Below are 17666 nucleotides of genomic sequence, written 5' to 3'. Positions count from 1 at the left end.
AGATGAACCTATCCGGAAACAGATGTCCTCACTGAAATTTGGCCATCTATATTGTATAGAACAGTGTAGAAAAATGAGCACAAAATACAGAGTTTCTACTAGCTATAATAATTTTTTAAGCTGTTTTAGTGTTATTCAATTTTTATTTCATGATATATATATCTACATATGGGAAGCTTTCAAATAAATTAAATACCTATCAAATAAGTAATAAAAAGTCCAAACCTTTGGTCCACCACCATTTAAGGCACTGCCTATCCAATGAAACAGCTTTAGACTTTTTACAGAATGGACCACACATAGGCAGTCCTTTATTTCTAATAATCTTTGGCTATTATTTTCAAAAGCTTTTGCTATTGTTTTGGGTGAGCGAAGATGGCAGCAATCTCTGCCTAGTGCCAGCAAGCTCCATCTACTGGCTAGATAGGGTCACCCCATCTCTTGTTTTTATCTAACCTCCTTGGCTCTAGTTACAGAGACTATAGGTAGGATCCAGCGATTGGGAAGTAAGTGAGGGTGAGACATTGGAAGGCAGTTCTGGTCAGGCCACAGGGTAAAGGGAGGAGATGATCTGGAAGAAGTTTCTGAATCCTGGTGAGGGGAGGAAGAGAAATGAACTATGGCCCAATACATTTCTATGGAAGAAGCAATTCCTGCAGTTGAAGTACACATACACTGATTTATTGTAACATAGTGATTACCTTCAGTGGCACACCTACCTTAGTTTCCACCCGACGTGGAGCCCCCTCCCCCCCAGGCAGAGAACCCTGCTCCTCCGAGCCAGTGGCATAGCCAGAAGGCAATTTTTGGGTGGGCCAACAAGTTGGATGGGTGGGCACTAGACAGTGGTGTGCTGGTAAATGTTTAACAGCAGGCTCTCTCCCCGGTCCACCTCTGCGCCCCCCCCCCCCGGTCCACCTCTGCGCCTCCCCTCAAAATTGCAGAGCTGGCTATAGCCGGGGAGAGAGCCTGGGGGGGGCAATGCATTACTCTCTCCAGGAAAAAAAAATTAAATGATCCCAGGTTCCAATCTAATTCATGTTTAATGTGGGATAAAATGCCATAAATAAGTAAATAAATATAAACTTTTAATGTTGAGCACCTGATTCTCAAAGTGGACATATTCCAAACACTATAATTAAAATAAAATGATTTTTTTTCTACCTTTGTTGTCTGGTGACTTTGTTTTTCTGATCATGCTGACCCAATATCTCTGGTTAGTGCTGGAGTGGTCTGGGAGTGGAGTCAGGGCAGATCTGAAAGTTATTTAGGATCCGTAGATGTTCAGTGCTGGTTCTCAGAAAGTGAACCAGGCATACTGGACTGTATATAGGGCTAGATTCAGTAAATGGTGTTCAAAAATCGGTGCCCAATGTTATTTTATAATGAGCAAGATGAGCACATTTGGGCACCAGGACTTCCGCCTGCTGAAACCAGGTGTAACTCCCAGCTCCCAATTTGGGTGCTCATCCCCAGTATTCTATAACACTGCATACAAATTTTAGGAATGCCCCTAATCCACACATACACCTCCTATGGCCACAGCATCTTTTTGATGGGCGCTATGAGATTTTGGCGCACATTATTATAGAATAGCATATAGCAAAACATATGCCCAATCCCAAACTAGTGCTGATTATTGCAGATTAGCACTCAATTATTAGTAGTGCATTTCTTATATTGGTGCCCAATTTTGGGTGCCATATATAGAATTCAGGAGATAATGCCTGCTTAGCTATCCAATTTTGGCATTGGATATTGGCCAAACCTGGATAACTTCTGGGCAGCACCAAACACCCTGATATTCAGTGCAGTAGAAGAGTTTATAAACAGCTTGAGAATCTGAAGGTGGACAAAGTTATGGGGATGAATGGGATACATCCCAGGATAATGAGGGAGCTCAGAGAGGTCCTGGCAGGACCTCTTAAAGATTTATTTAATAGATCTTTAGAAACAGGAGAGGTTCCGCGGGATTGCAGATGATCGGATGTGGTCCCTCTTCACAAAAGTGGAGACAGGGAAGAAGTGGGAAACTACAGACTGGTAAGTCTCACGTCGGTGGTAGGAAATATAATGGAATCGCTGCTGAAAGAAAGGATAGTTAACTTTCTAGAAGACAACGGGTTACAGGACCCGAGGCAACATGGCTTTACCAAAGAAAAATCCTGCCAAACGAATCTCATTGACTTCTTTGACTGGGTGACAAAAGAAATGGATGAAGGCCATGCACTAGATGTAATCTACTTGGATTTCAGCAAAGCCTTTGATACAGTCCCCCACAAAAGACTTGTGAATAAGCTGAAAGGGCTGAACTTAGGACCGAAAGTGGTGAACTGGATAGAAAACTGGTTGACCGACAGGTGGCAGAGGGTGGTGGTAAATGGAATCCTCTCGGAGGAAAGGATGGTGAGCAGTGGGGTTCCTCAGGGGTTGGTGTTGGAGCCCATTTTGTTTAATATATTTGTGAGAGATATTGCTGAAGGGTTGGCCTTTTTGCGGATGACAAGAAGATAGCCAATAGAGTGGATACCTTAGAGGGAGTACAAATGATGAGAAGCGATCTCCAAAAGTTAGAAGAATGGTCGAGGGTCTGGCAGTTAAAATTTAATAGCTCAACTCCTCTGGGGTATATATCAACGTTCGGTTTTCCTATTATTTGAAATAATCTTGCTTTCAAAAAACCATAAAAAAATGAAAACCTAAAAATTACCTGTAGTGCAGAGTGCAAAAAAACCTGTCAATTCTTATATAGATTTTTCAGGAAGCTTAAGTTGCAGGCTTACTTTGGGAATGACACAAGTGATATGCACCCCATGGAAGACACCCCTTTGTTCACCAGTAAATACCATATACCGTCGATGTGGTGGTGGAAACGTTTCAGAAATTAGTACTGCAGGACATTGAGAGAATGGAGCAGCGACGTCAATATTCATACACTAACTTAACAAAGTCCCAGAAACAAGCACTTATACAATTACAACAGGACACAACCATTATAATACACAAAGCGGACAAGGGAGGGAGTACAGTAATACAGGATATAGTAAAGTATAGAGAGGAAGCATTGCGCCAAGTGGGAGACCATAAGTTTTACAGGGTCTTAGACCAAGACCCTACCAAACAATATCAGGAAGATATTAAATCCCTCTTACAAACAGCCAACATTAGGGAAATAATCTCCACTAAAGAATTCCAATACCTGTGCATGGCGCACCCAAGGATACCCCAAATCCGCTTTGTTCCAAAAATACACAAAACGTTACTAGACCCCCCGGGGAGACCAATAGTGACCAGCAGCGGTGCTTTAAACGAACCACTTTCTCAGTATTTATATTTCCATTTGCAACCGTCAGTACTAAACATTCCCTCATATGTTAAGGACTCCATCCTACAAGATCTACCAATTGTTGAGGGACCTTTAACTTTGGTTACCATGGATGTACGATCTTTATATACTGTTATACCCCAACGGCAAGCTGAACAGTTGGGAATGATGGATTATTCTAGTGAAAAAATATCATTATTGAATCAGATGGCCCAACAGGTGATATTGAAAAATTACTTCCAATTTGAAGACCACAATTACTTACAGATTTGTAGGGTGGCTATGGGCGCCACGGTAGCTCTTACCGTGGCGTGCCTATACATGGCCCAGTTTGAGCAGTCATTTATATACTCATCAAGGTTTGCCACCCACATTCGCTCTTTGGAAAAGATTCATTGATGATACTAGTAAAAAAGACCCGTTTCTGACAGAAATGAAACGGGCGCTAGCAAGGTTTTCCTCGGAGTGTGTATGTTTGATAGAGTGTGTGTGAGAGTGACTGTGTAAGAGAGAGTGAGTGAATGTGCGAGTGTGTATGTGTGACAGAGAGTGAGACTGGGTGAGAGTGTGTGTGTGAGAATGAGAGTCCAAATAAAGTCATCCAAGTGCTCATCAGAGACGCCATTTTTTTTCCATTATGGGTCTAGGACATCCATGTGTTAGACGTGCCCAAGTCCTGCCTTCACTATGCCTCCGACACGCCCCCTTGAACTTGGTCATCCCCGTGACGGAAAGCAGTTAAGGACGCACAAAATCGGCTTTCGATTATACCGATTTGGGCGACTCCGTGAGAAGGACACCCATCTTCCGATTTGTGTTGAAAGATGGGTGTCCTTCTCTTTCAAAAATGAGCCTAATGGTAACCCTACTCTGGGGACGCACCTAGGCTGAAGCCAGCCATTTTTATAGCTGTTCTGTCCCCAGGAAACCTCATTCCCGGACCAGACAGAGTCGAAAATGGTCATGTCTGGTGCATCCTCTGCTCCAGGACCCCAGGGATACCTCTGGAGCCTAAGACTCCCTCAGCCCTGGCCACCACCTTCACAGGACACTAGAGGGTCCAGAACATCCCGGAAATGAGGCAGCTGCCTCAAGGCCACCCTCTCAGATAAAAAATAAAGTACAAAAAATTAATTTTATTCCCTTGAGGGGGGTTAAAGTCACCCTGCCAAAAAAAATAAATGTTGCCCTCAAAAGTTTCAGGTGAATAAAAAATAAAACAAAAAAACCCTTGGGAATATTCACATTGTCAAACAGATTACATTATATCCCTTTATTACGCTTTACCGTCTCCTCTGTTTCCTCTGATCTTTCCAAATCAAGTTTGAACAACTTCAGAAAATTTCTGAACATATTTTTTTCCCACTAGCTTAATACGGAACTGCAAACTACAATGGTGTAAAAATGCACCTAAAAAAACCAAATTATCACAAACCTCCCCCGAGAGAGACCTTGGTTCCTGACAAAACTCCAGACACTGGTTCGCCAATGCCCCTTTTGTCTTGAAACCTTGGAGAGAGAAATGGGTTCACCAATTCTTTCCTTCTCAAACAGCTGGAAAATACCCACACTTTTTCTTCCTTTTCTTGTAATTGAAGTTGTAACGCTCTAATTGTCATGAGAAGGCATTGAACACATCCTTCACCAGACCTTTAGCCTGTGTCCCCGTAGAGTTCAACCTCCCTTTCTTCTTTCCCGACTCCTTTGTTTCATCATCTCCCAGCACACTAACTGTAATGTCAGATACCTGCTAGACAATGCCAATATATACCATCAGAACACTACTATGGTTTCAGACCAGAACTAAATGGCTAACATTCAACAGCCTAAAAAACTCATTACCTTTTGAAATTACCCAAACAGGATAGGAATTGATCTAATGGTGAAAGAAGGTATATAATAACAGGGGAATTTGTATAGAGTTAGACAACAACCTCCTGCTTGTGTGTTGGATTTATCTCCTGTGTGCTGGATTAATCTCCTGGATGATGTCTCCTTGCAAGTAATAAAGCTGCTTTAACTGCTTTAAGCCTGACTTGGTCTCATGGTGTTCGTGAGTATTGGTAAATTCTTTTAACAACTTGGTCCTTCGAGCCAGAAACCAATAACCTTTTCCTTGTGTCAGGGTCGGAACTGTTGTGCACACGAATTTTGAAGAAATCCCTTGATCAAAAGTCCCCTGGGGAGATCCCGTAAAAAGGGGCCAGTTCTGACACTTGGAAGGGTGACGGTTTTCTTTCTTAGATGTCACGAGTATTGGTAAATTCTTTTAACAAACTAGCAGCTGTATTCTGTATGATTTGCAGACTAATATACAGATTGAATAGATATACTAGTGTTTCAACTCATCTTAACAAACTGCATTGGCGTCACATAGCAGAAAGACTCAGGTTCAAAGCTAAGACCACTTCGCTGTGTTTGGTCCAGTCTAACAGACAGGCATCACCATATTAAAAACAACTCAAAATCAGAAGATTTTCAGTTCTCTACTCCCTGTACTTGGAGTTAAAATATGGAACGCTCTACCTATTGCCAACAGAACAGAAAATAGCCACCTTAGCTTCAGAAAGAGGCTAAAAACCTTTCTCTTCCCAAAGACTTCTTCATAACAATCCATTGACTTCTACCTTCTATTATCATCCATTATCCTTTCCTAAAATGTTTTTGGTCTCATGCATTACACCAATGGGCTCTAATTGTTCTCATACCTCACACTAACATTATCGGCTTTTGTCTCACCTAGAATGTAAACCACACTGAACCAGTGGCGTACCTAGGGTAGTTGACACCCGGGGCTGGTCATTTTTTAACACCCCCCTCCAAAATCCAGTACTAGGCATGCCGAGAATACAAAACACTCAGGACCTATAGAGCAATTCTACCATACCATAAGCAGTCATTTCTACGAGTCACACAAGGAAAAGGAAAGCATCTTAAACACTACAGTGAGCACTAGAACGTCAATTCAACTATTGTAAAACGAAACCAGACAGAATAGTACAGATCGTCAATCCTGCACAGTCAATGCCAACTGAAAGCCATGTCTTTTTCACAAACACAGATACACCCTAATCCACTATAGAATAAGTAATAATAAACTTTCTATTTAGACAAAAATTAAACTGAACCCCCAAGATGCCAGACTCTGCATACAATGCAACACCACAGAAACAGAAAATGTCCCCTAGTACTGTGCAAAATATAAAGACAGCAGATGTAAATTTGAAAATACTAACAAGTACCGATCACCACTTTACACATTAACAAATAGAAATAAAACAAATATAGAAAATAAAATAATACCATTTTATTGGACGAATGCATTTAGCTTTCAGAGGCCAAAACCTCCGTCCTCAGGTCAATACAGTATAGTGCTGTTACAGTATCCTATCCTGACCTGAGGAAGGGGGTTTTGTTCTCCGAAAGTTAGTCAAAATGTATTAAAATAAGTCCAATAAAAAGATTACCTTGTTTACATGTTCTATTATAAACATTTATTAACACAGCTACTTTATCCTAAAGCAAAAAAATAAAAATATATTTTTTATTTACAGTTTGTTGTCTCTGGTTTCTACTTTCCTCATCTTCTTTTCACTGTCTTCCTTCCATCCAGCATCTGTCTTTGTTCTCTCTCTGCCATCCAGTGTCTGCCCTCTCTGCTGTTCCCTCCATCCAATGTCTGCCCTCTCTCCCTGCCCCTTCCATCCACATCTGCCCTTTATCTCTGCCCCTTCCATCCACCATCTACCCATCTGTCCTCTCTCTCTCCCCCTTCCATTCACTGTGTGCCCTTTCTCTCTGCCCCTTCAATCCACCATTTGCCCTCCTTCTCTCATTCATCTAGGGTCTGCCCTCCCTCTCGCTCCCCCTTCCATCCAGGATCTATCCCCTCTCTCTGCCCCTTTTTTTCAGCCCCCAGTTCCATCCCCCTTATCCCACCTGCCCCTAGTTTTAGCCCCAGCCCACATCTCCCACCTGACCCCCCTTTTCAGCCCCACTATCCCACCAGTCCCGTTTCAGCCCCAGCCCTTTTCTCCCACCAGTCCCAAGCTTCAGCCCCCAGCCACTTCTCCCTGTCCCCTTTTCAGCCCCCAGTTTCAACCCCAGCCCTTTTCTCTCACCAGTCCTGAGCTTCAGCCCCAGCCACTTCTTCCTGTCTCCTTTTCAGCCCCCAGTCCCCACAGTTTCAGCCCCTGCCCCTTTTCAGCCCCCAGTCCCAGTACTAGCCCCCTTATCCCACCTACCCTCCTTTTCAGCCCCCAGTTCCACCCCCCTTCATCCACATGCCTTGCATTAGGGCCCCCCTTTTCAGCCCCAGACCCATTCTCCTACCTGACCCAGGCATGCCCCATTTTCCCACCAGCCCCAGGCATGGCCCCCATTTTCCCTCATGGCCCCTTCTCAGACCCCAGTTCCAGCCCCCTTCTCCCATCTGAGACCCCTCCCCACTCCACCCCAGTCCCCTTCTCCCATCTGAGAACCTCCTCCCCAGTCCCCCTTCTTCCATCTGAGAGAGCCCCCTCCCCACCCCACCTCCCTCCCTCCCTCCCCTTCTCCCATCTGAGAACCCCCTCCCCACCTGAGAACCCCCTCCCAGTCCCCTTCTCCCATCTGAGAACTCCCTCCCCACCCCACCCCCTTCTCCCATCTGAGAACCCCCTCCCAGTCCCCTTCTCCCATCTGAGAACCCCCCCCCCCGACTCGACCTGACCACCAGCTCCGTCGACAGATGACAGCCCTCTTCTCCTGCCACCACCCTGCCTTTAAAAAAAATCTGTGAAGCGGCGTGGCAGGCAGCGCCTCGCGTCTGCCCTGCTTGTAAAAGAAGCAAATCTCCTCCTTGTCGTCGGGCCTTCCCTCACTGTGTCCTGCCCTCGCGGAAATAAGAAGTTACATCAGAGGAGGGCGGGACACAGTGAGGGAAGGCCCGACGATGATGAGATTTGCTTCTTTTACAAGAAGGGCAGACACGAGGCGCTGCCTGCCACACCGCTTCACAGATTTTTATTTAAAGGTTGGGAGCAGCGGGAACGGAGCCCCCCCCCCACACCTGCTGACACCTGGGGCAGACAGCCCCCACCGCCCCGCCCTTGGTACGCGACTGCACTGAACCCTGGAAACGTTGAGTGATAGACAACGGAGGGTAATGGTAAATATCATTCACTTTGAAGGAAGGAGATGAGTGGAGTGACTCAGGGATCAGACTTAGAGATGGTTCCATTCCAAGGGCTCATTTTACAAAGCCGCACTAGTGAGTCCGGCGCGGCAAATAAAACGAAGCCCATTCAATTCCTTTGGGCTTTGTCACATTTGCTGTGCCAGAATTGCTAGCACAGCTTTGCAAAAAGAGCCCAAGTGTTTGTGAATGATATTTTGAATGGGTTAGAATGAAATCAAGATCTGCAGCAGAGTGGACAGAATGAGAAGTGATGTAAGAAAGCTTAAGGAATAGCTTGCGTAGCTGCTTGGCTACTGCATTTTAATAGTAAGAAAAAAAATGCAGGGGATGATATTCAGAACGATTAACTGGGCTAGACAGGCTCCTGCCTGGGTTAAATTGTGCTAACCGTCTCAGAGGGCAATATTGAGCGGCTCTTAACTTGACAGTGCTGCTGAATTTCAGCTCTGACCACTACAGCGCTCACTAGTTAGCGCTGGAGCGGACTCAGGGTGGAGCCAGGAGTGATGTGAGCACTGATAGTTTTCAGTGCCAGTGCCGCATAGCTAGACAAGCATGTAGAACCACATAAAAGGCAGCTCTGATTTGGACTGCTTATCTATGCTGGTATGGCACTAAATATCAGTCATACCCGCATAACTTCCAAGTGCCTCCAAAACCCTAGATATTCAGTGTGGGCACCCTGATAGGGCCTGGCATTGTATATCTGAGTCTAAATTAACCAGGGATTCCCAAACCTGTCTTGGGGAAACCCCTGCAGTCAGGTTTTCAGGATATCCACAATGAATATGCATTACAGAATGTTGCATATCAAGGAAGTAACTACTATTTATAACATACTTGAAACAACTTCATTAACATTACTATAAAAAGTATTCTAAAATTTAAAATGTAACCCAACCCAAACCCCCATTAAGGTAATCTATGCTTACAAATTGCAACCATTAAATAAACATAGTAAGTCCCACACTGTCAAGTAAATAGTGAAGCAATCGATTCCTTCAATAGTTTACACACGTTGGAAACAAATCTTCTTGGCAGCTCAACACAGTCCACAGTTTCGGTAGATCTTCAACAATACTATCATATACATTACCTTCATGATACTGCAAATACTGGACACCTCAGTCACAGAGGCTTGCAGGTCGTGCTTCAAACAGTTTTGAATCCTGTCACCAAATCAGTTTCAACATGGCTTTGTGTTTCACCCCAAAGTGTCTTCAGGAGACTAAACCATACTACTAGTACAAACTTTCACTCGGACACTGCCGGTGTGAAACTCCAAACTGATGGGACCTCTAAAACTGGAAGTCAAACATCAGAAGTGTTAATAAAGTTGTTTGAAGTATATTATAAATAGTACTTTAATGATTTAATATTTTTGTCTTTATAGTGATAATCATTGTACAAATGGAAACCTAGTTGATAGGTAGAAAATGAATATTTATTGTGGATATCCTGAAAACCTGGCTGGTTGGGGTTCCCCCAAGACAAATTTGGGAATCACTGGTTTAAAGAAACACTGACTGCTGTTGGCTCACTATTGATTGGGCATAGTTTTGCATTTGAAGTGCAGACATCTAAAAGACTGATACACTAAAAGGGATGATATATTAAGCTCAATAAAACTGATGGGACCTCTAAAACCGGAAGTCAAACATCAGAAGTGAATAAAGTTATTTCAAGTATATTATAAATAGTACTTTAATGATTTAGTATTTTTGTCTTTATAGTGATAATCATTGTACAAATGGAAACCTAGTTGATAGGCAGAAAATGAATATTTAATGTGGATATCCTGAAAACCTGGCTGGTTGGGGTTCCCCCAAAACAGATTTGGGAATCACTGGTTTAAAGAAACACTGACTGCCGTTGGCTCACTATTGATCGGGCATAGTTTTGCATTTGAAGTGCAGACATCTAAAAGACTGATACACTAAAAGGGATGATATTTTAAGCTCAATAAAACGGAAGAGAGACCTCTAGTCCTGGTCACAGCCATGTTACACTGTTTTTTCTTCTTTATATTTATTAAAATTTTCAAAGGATAATAAAGCAAATCAAGCAGTGATGACCAATTTACAAAGGAAATTATGTGTCAAAAACAAAAAACAACATTTTAAACATGCACGTAACCTTGAAGTAATCACACAGCCATTGCTAAGCTTATAAACCTCCATAAATCACCTCAAACTAGCCCTTTTGGACTATATTATCTCAGGTGGCATGCAGCCATGTGCTGAACGGTTAACTTTAGTTGGCTTAGGTAGAGTTGTAACATAAGTAACTTATAGTAGATGATGGCAGATACAGTCCATCCAGTCTGCTCAACAAGATAAACTCATTACATATAGAGGGGCATAATCGAAAGGGGCGCCAAAGTTTTCCTGAGGACATCCCTGCAGGATGTCCCGGCGAAGGGGTGGGGAAACCCTTATTATTGAAACAAGATGGGCGTCCATCTTTCGTTTCGATAATACGGTCGGGGACGCCCAAATCTTGACATTTAGGTCATCCCTAGAGATTGTCGTCCTTAGACTTGGTCATTTCTGATTTTTGGCAATAATGGAAACTAAGGATGCCCATCTCAGAAACGACCAAATGCAAGCCCTTAGGTCATGGGAGGAGCCAGCATTCGTATTGCACTGGTTTCCCTGACATGCCAAGACACCAACTGGGCACTCCAGGGGGCACTGTAGTGGACTTCATAAATTGCTCCCAGGTACATAGCTCCCTTACCTTGTGTGCTAAGCCCCCCAGCCGCCACCCCCCCCCCCAAAACCCACTACCCACAACTGTACACCACTACCATAGCCCTTACAGGTGAAGGGGAGCACCTACATGTGGGTACAGTGGGTTTGTGGTGGGTTTTGGAGGGCTCACATTTACCACCACAAGTGGTCCGCCTGCCTGAAGAGCACTGCACCCACTAAAACTGCTCCAGGGATCTCCATACTGCTGTCATGGAGCTGGGTATGATATTTGAGGCTGGCATAGAGGCTGGGAAAAAATATTTTTTTAAAAATGTTTTGAGGGTGGAAGGGGGTTAGTGACCACTAGGGGAGTAAGGGGAGGTCATCCCCGATTCCCTCCGGTGGTCATCTGGTCAGTTCAGGCACCTTTTTGTGGCTTAGTCGTAAGAAAAAAAGGACCAAGTAAAGTCATCCAAGTGCTTGTCAGGGACGCCCTTTTTTTTCCATTATGGGTTGAGGCCACCCATGTGTTAGGCATGCCCAAGACCCGCCTTTGCTACGCTTCCGACACACCCCTGGGAGCTTTGGTTGTCCCCGCGACAGAAAGCAGTTGGGGACGCCCAAAATCGGCTTTTGATTATGCCGATTTGGGCAACCCTGGGAGAAGGACGTCCATCTCCCGATTTGTGTCAAAAGATGGGCGTCCTTCTCTTTCAAAAATAAGCCTGATAGTATTGTATTGTATAGTATATGTATTCCTGGTCTTGATTTGTCCTTGCCATTTTCAGGGCACAGACCTGTGCTGTGTAGAGTCTACACAGCACTGTTCTTGTTCTCCAGCTTCTGAAGCTGAAGCTGTTCAGCCATGATCAGAGCACAGCCCACAGAATCTGCCCAGCACTGGCTTTGCTTCCCAATTACTGGTGTTGCTTCCTAATCTCTGCTAAGCTTCTTTGGATCTATTCCTTCTAAACAGGATTCTTTTGTCCTTATCCCACGCATTTTTGAATTCCATTACCATTTTCCTCTATGCCACCTTCCGCAGGAGGGCATTCCAGGCATCTACCACCCTCTCAGTGAAAAAATGCTTCCTGACATTATTCCTGAGTCTGCCCCCTTTCAACCTCAATTCATGTCCTCTAGTTCTAGCGCCTTCTTGTCTCTGGAAAAGGTTTGTTTGTGGATTAATATCTTTCAAATATTTGAACATGAATAGACTGCTCATGAGGGAACTTGTTGGGGGGGGGGGGGAGGTTTGGAGTAGGTAGGGGGTTGGGGTGGGGGACAAGTTGTTAGGAGTGTTGATTCATTATGCACTGTACTGTTTTCCCCAACCCTTTCCCTCCATCCCATTCCCACCTAGAAACCCAGCCCCCTCTCCCAGGCAGAATATGCTATCACAGGTGAAAATATCCCTGCTATTTTACAAGTTGCTGCTCTGACTAGGCTTATGACAGCTGTTTAAAAGAGTTTACAATATAAATAAGATAAAACATTTACAAACAATGTAATATGATACACATTAAACAGAAAAGCAGTATATCAAATCCATGACCATTTAAACAATAACAATTAAATATCATTCAAGACCCAAATCATAAACAAAAACAAAATCCTAGAAAGTTATAAGTACATAAGTATTGCCACACTGGGACAGACCAAAGGTCCATCAAGCCCAGCATCCTGTTTCCAACAGTGGCCAATCCAGGTCACAAATACCAGGCAAGATCCCAAAAAAGTACAAAACATTTTAAACTGCTTATCCCAGAAATAGTGGATTTTCCCCAAATCCAATTTAATAATGGTCTATGGACTTTTCCTTTAGGAAGCCATCCAAACCTTTTTTTTTAAACTCTGCTAAGCGAACTGCCTTTACCACATTCTCTGGCAACGAATTCCAGAGTTGAATTACACCTTGAGTAAAGAAAATTTTCTCCGATTCATTTTAAATTTACTACTTCATCTCATGCCGCCTAGTTTTGATTTGGGAGCCATGTGCTTGTGATTTGACTGTGTTTTGACTGTTTGTGGCATGCGCAGAGCAGCTAACATAACGCTTGGCTGCTCTGCGCATGATTTGGGGGCCGATTAACGATGTGTATTGTGATTCTTTGATACATTGTACGTTTCTATACCGATCTGAGCATGTGTGACTTTTTTTTTTGGTGCATTCTTCGTTTTTTAAAAATCGTTAGGGCCTTTAACGATTTTGATTTTTTTACGTTTGCTTGATGCATCTACCCCTAAGTCTGCCTCCAACATCAGGGCTTGAAGGTCATGAACTTTATTGCTTAGAGTGCGAGCATTTGTGGCCATCGCTTTCCATGTACATTTCCTGGTATGTGCTTCAACATTTGTGATTTGGGGTTGTCTTTTCTCTTTGGGTACCTTCATATCCTTTTGTTCCAACTTCATTTCTTTCTCTTCTGCCTCAGTTCTATTTTCAGGATCATCACCATGCTGTAATGGAGCAAAAGAATTCTGTAGGGGCAACACTTGTGAGGGCGGATGCCTCTGGTGCACATAGCGAAGTCTGCCTGAGCCTACTGTGAACCATCTATTCCTAGGTGGTTTTATCCTTGGAGGCAGTGGTGTGAATTTGGCTTGATTCTGTGCTGCATGGTTTTGTGTATTCTTAGAAGCTGCTTTAAGTGCATCTAATTTCTGTTTTACCTTACTGAGCTCCTGTTTTAAACTAGCAAACTGATGACAGACAGGACAAGCCTTAAGTCTCCAGATAATTGGCCTTGAAACTGAAACACCACAATTATTACAGAGAATAAAAGTCATCCTGTTTGTTGGAATGGGAATGAACAGATATGCTATGATGGGGTTAATACTGTGCAGATTAACTTTACTCCTCAGCCATACATAGGCAACCAGAGGCAGTTGTAATTTGGGTGGAGTTAATTTGTAATAAGTAGAATATTTAGGAAATTTATTTAGGAAGTGTCAGTCTTGGGGTGGGTGGACTTAAAGTTTAAAACCTGTGGAATGTGTTTGTTTTAAAACCTATCTCCAGGAAAGGAAAAAAGTTCTAATACTTGCTAGCAGTTTTGAAATCTGAAATCTCCTTTTCAGATTTACAGATATCAATAAACCAGTTAGAAACAACAACAATCAAATCACATCAAATCAAATCAAATCAAATCAAATCAAATAAAACAGCAGAGCAGAATGAAACAGTCAGATCACACTATTTTCAGAGCCAAGAGGTTTTTTTTTTCTTTCTCTTTTTAGGAAAGATAGAAATGCAGTGACAATGATAGACAAGGGAAGTCATCCCATCCTCTTTGTCATTTTCGTCGCCCTTTTCTGCACCTTTTCTAATTCCACTATATCTTTTTTGAGATGTGGCAACCAGAATTGAACACAATATTTGAGGTGCGGTCACACCATGGAGCGATACAAAGGCATTATAGCATCCTCATTTTTGTTTTTCATTCCTTTCCTAATAATACCTAACATTCAATTTGCTTTCTTAGCTGCAGCAGCACACTGAGCAGAAGGTTTCAACATACCAAAAATATTCTCAAAAATCCAGGTTTTCAGAACTTTATGAAAGCCAAGGTAGCTGGACACAGAGCCAGAACATTCTGCAATGATTTTCAGCTGTATGATCTGGATTTTGCCACTGTAAATCACTGACTGGCTCTGCTGTGTGGCATTTATTTGGATAGCAGGTGCAGATAAGTGCTTTTAAATATCAGGCCATATATGTTTAACTATTGAAACTCAGCAGCCAAGCAGCTCACTATTTCTTTTCTTTCATCATGTCTTATTCTACCTGGAGCATTTCTTCCTGTACTGGAAGCTGTAACTCCAAAGGGCATAGCTAAGCTGAAGACAGTTCAGACAATGGGCTACCAAAATAGATGAGATTTCCTTCAGCTAGAAGATGATGCTGCACATTGTTAGGGGGCGTTGGAGTATTTCAGAGTTATTTCTTGTCCATTAATCAAATAGATGAAGTTCTCTGCTCAGTCAACTCCTACACACAGGGAAAAGTGACAGCTGTTCTTAGAACATCTTTTCACAGTCCCCTTGCATCCCTTCCTCTGTAAAACAATACCAGCAATTTCAGATCTTAAAAACAGGCAGTAGTCATGATGGTGGTAATTTTATAAGGAGGACACCAAGAATGCACAAAAATAACCTGGATAGCGGCATTTACATCTGTATGTGCACACATATGTGCATAAATGCCAATATTCCAGCTACGCAATATTATAGAAAATGATGCCTAAATGCAATGGCTTGTAGTCTGCAGTGGTCATAGCATACATTTATATGCATAGGTTAGTGGTTTAACTGTGAATTAGGTTTGAAAAATGCTGCATATTTAGACTTTTTTGTTGTTTGGTTTTTTTATATATATAACTTTTTATGGTAAATTTATGATTATTTTGATATTTTGTTATATACCACTTTAACCTCCCTATTTACTAAGCCACGTTAGTGGCTGCTGTGCGCTAATGCAGACCCCTTAACTGGTTAAATATGGCATGGGAGAGAGGCATGGCAGGGCCACAGCTACACTTTAACCAGATAGTGTGAATATTCACCTGGTTAAAGCTATCCAATAAAAACAAGCCACACAAATACCTGGCCTACAGTTAACTGGATAAATTATCTGATTATCTTTAACTGAATATAAGTATATTAATGTCCAATTAAAGTTATACTGCAGCTGAATGTTGGCTTCTGAGTATCCAGTGTCAGGGTACAGCACTGCATATATCTAGTGGCACTATAGAAATGATTAGTACTAGTAGTTATCTTTACAGCTCTGTGTAAGGGTACACATGCTTATGATGCTCTATATGCAGAATTGATATCCTGCAGTAATATAGGAAGATAATGTTCTACTTCCCTGGTCCCCCTTCAGTCAAGAGGTTCCTGTCCTGATTCATCAAAGGTGATATATACAGAAACCTTCCCAGTTTGGATTTTATTAGTAGCAGAGAAAGGTCTTCACTAACCTGGCTAAACAAGGTCCAGAGACTCCTCCTAGCCTTGGTTACCTGCTCCTCCACTTTCCTGGCTTGATGGTGACTGCTCAGCAGAGACTGTTTTCCTTGGTTATCTGTTCCTCTTTTTCCTCAAGGCTCAGTGCTGCTGTTGTGAGAAGTTACTCTGCTCACCAGCATCACTGACAGTAATTCCACGCCAATCTTCGACCCATCCCACACTATCACTGACATGAAAACTGTGAATCGTACAGCTGGAAAAACAAATAGGAGATTCCACAGCTGCTCTGAGTGGAGAGAGTCATGCAGCAATAAGAAATATGTTTGTTTAACTGTTCATAACTCTCTGCCATCCTAGATTTAATTAAAGTGAAACCAAACAGTTGGAGAATTGAAAGTCCTGTTATTGTTGACAAACTGCCAACCATGTACACAGCACTATACAAGAGAACAGAGATTAAGAAAAAATATCTAGGGTGCTGAGTAATATACATGATTACTTTAGACTTTATTGATTCACTGAATAGTATGGAATTGAGCCCTTAACAGTGCAGATAGAAAGCATTGTAACTGATTACCATATAGAGCAAGGGGCAATTTTTATTTATTTTCAGCACTTGATATACCGCAAGTGATCCCTGAGGTGACTATGCAGTTTACAATTTCTATTACAGGTACTTCGCACTGTCCCTAATGGGCTCACAATCTAAGTTATATATTGTACCTGGGGCAATGGAGGGCTAAGTGATTCACCCAGTGTCACATGGAGCTGCAGAGGGAATTGAACCTGTTTCCCCAGGATCTCAACCTACTACTAACCATCAGGCAGCAGTAGGAATCAAACACAGTTCTCCAGATCTGCAACTTGCTGCACTAACCATTAGGCCACTCCTTCACTCCATATATTCTAGAAAGGACACCAAAAGTCAGGAGCCCATATAAAGTATGCTAAACACTAATTCTATAATGGCATCTGGGCACCCAGATTCCATTATAAAATACTAGTGTAAGTCGATATTTACATGCCAATGTTTTGGAGCATCCACTCACATCATGTCAATAGCAGGTGTAAGTGGGTGCGCATAAATGCAGCAATGTAGTACTTGACCAGTTACACACATACTATACTATATTGATATTTCTATAACACCCCTTTAATGATGTCTTCAAAGCGATTTACATTAAAAGAGATGTCATAGTTTGACATGAGTAACATTTTATAAATACAAAGAAAAAATTTTAGTACACAGTTAATTAAAACAGGTGAGATTTTAAGGCCTTGCAAAATAAGCTATAATTAGCAATAGTCCGTAGGGCAAATGGAATAGAGTTCTAAACCTTAGGACCGTGGAAGGAGAAAGAATGTTCCCAAACTGATTTTAGCTTCAGGTTTTTTATGATAGGTATATCTAAGATTACGTTTTTTGAGCTCCTAAATTGTCCTCTAATTTCTAAAGGCAGTAACAATTGGCCTACCATAATCAAATGCTGCCCATATA

The 17666-nt window shown here is 42.4% G+C and overlaps 1 protein-coding gene across 2 annotated transcripts in view; it reads right to left on the bottom strand.

Annotated features, from left to right (window-relative positions):
- NPHS1 (NPHS1 adhesion molecule, nephrin) overlaps positions 1 to 16284 on the bottom strand; it is a 387780-nt gene extending 371496 nt beyond the window's left edge. For both annotated transcript variants that reach the window (XM_030213102.1, XM_030213103.1), the window contains exon 1: positions 16180 to 16284. The gene's annotated coding sequence lies outside the window, so the exon portion shown is untranslated. The remainder of the gene's footprint in view (positions 1 to 16179) is intronic.
- Between the last annotated feature and the right edge of the window lie 1382 nt (positions 16285 to 17666).

The sequence above is a fragment of the Microcaecilia unicolor genome, chromosome 8 (genome assembly GCF_901765095.1).
Source record: "Microcaecilia unicolor chromosome 8, aMicUni1.1, whole genome shotgun sequence".
Taxonomy (NCBI): domain Eukaryota; kingdom Metazoa; phylum Chordata; class Amphibia; order Gymnophiona; family Siphonopidae; genus Microcaecilia; species Microcaecilia unicolor.
This window is presented reverse-complemented; position numbering and strand designations above follow the sequence as displayed.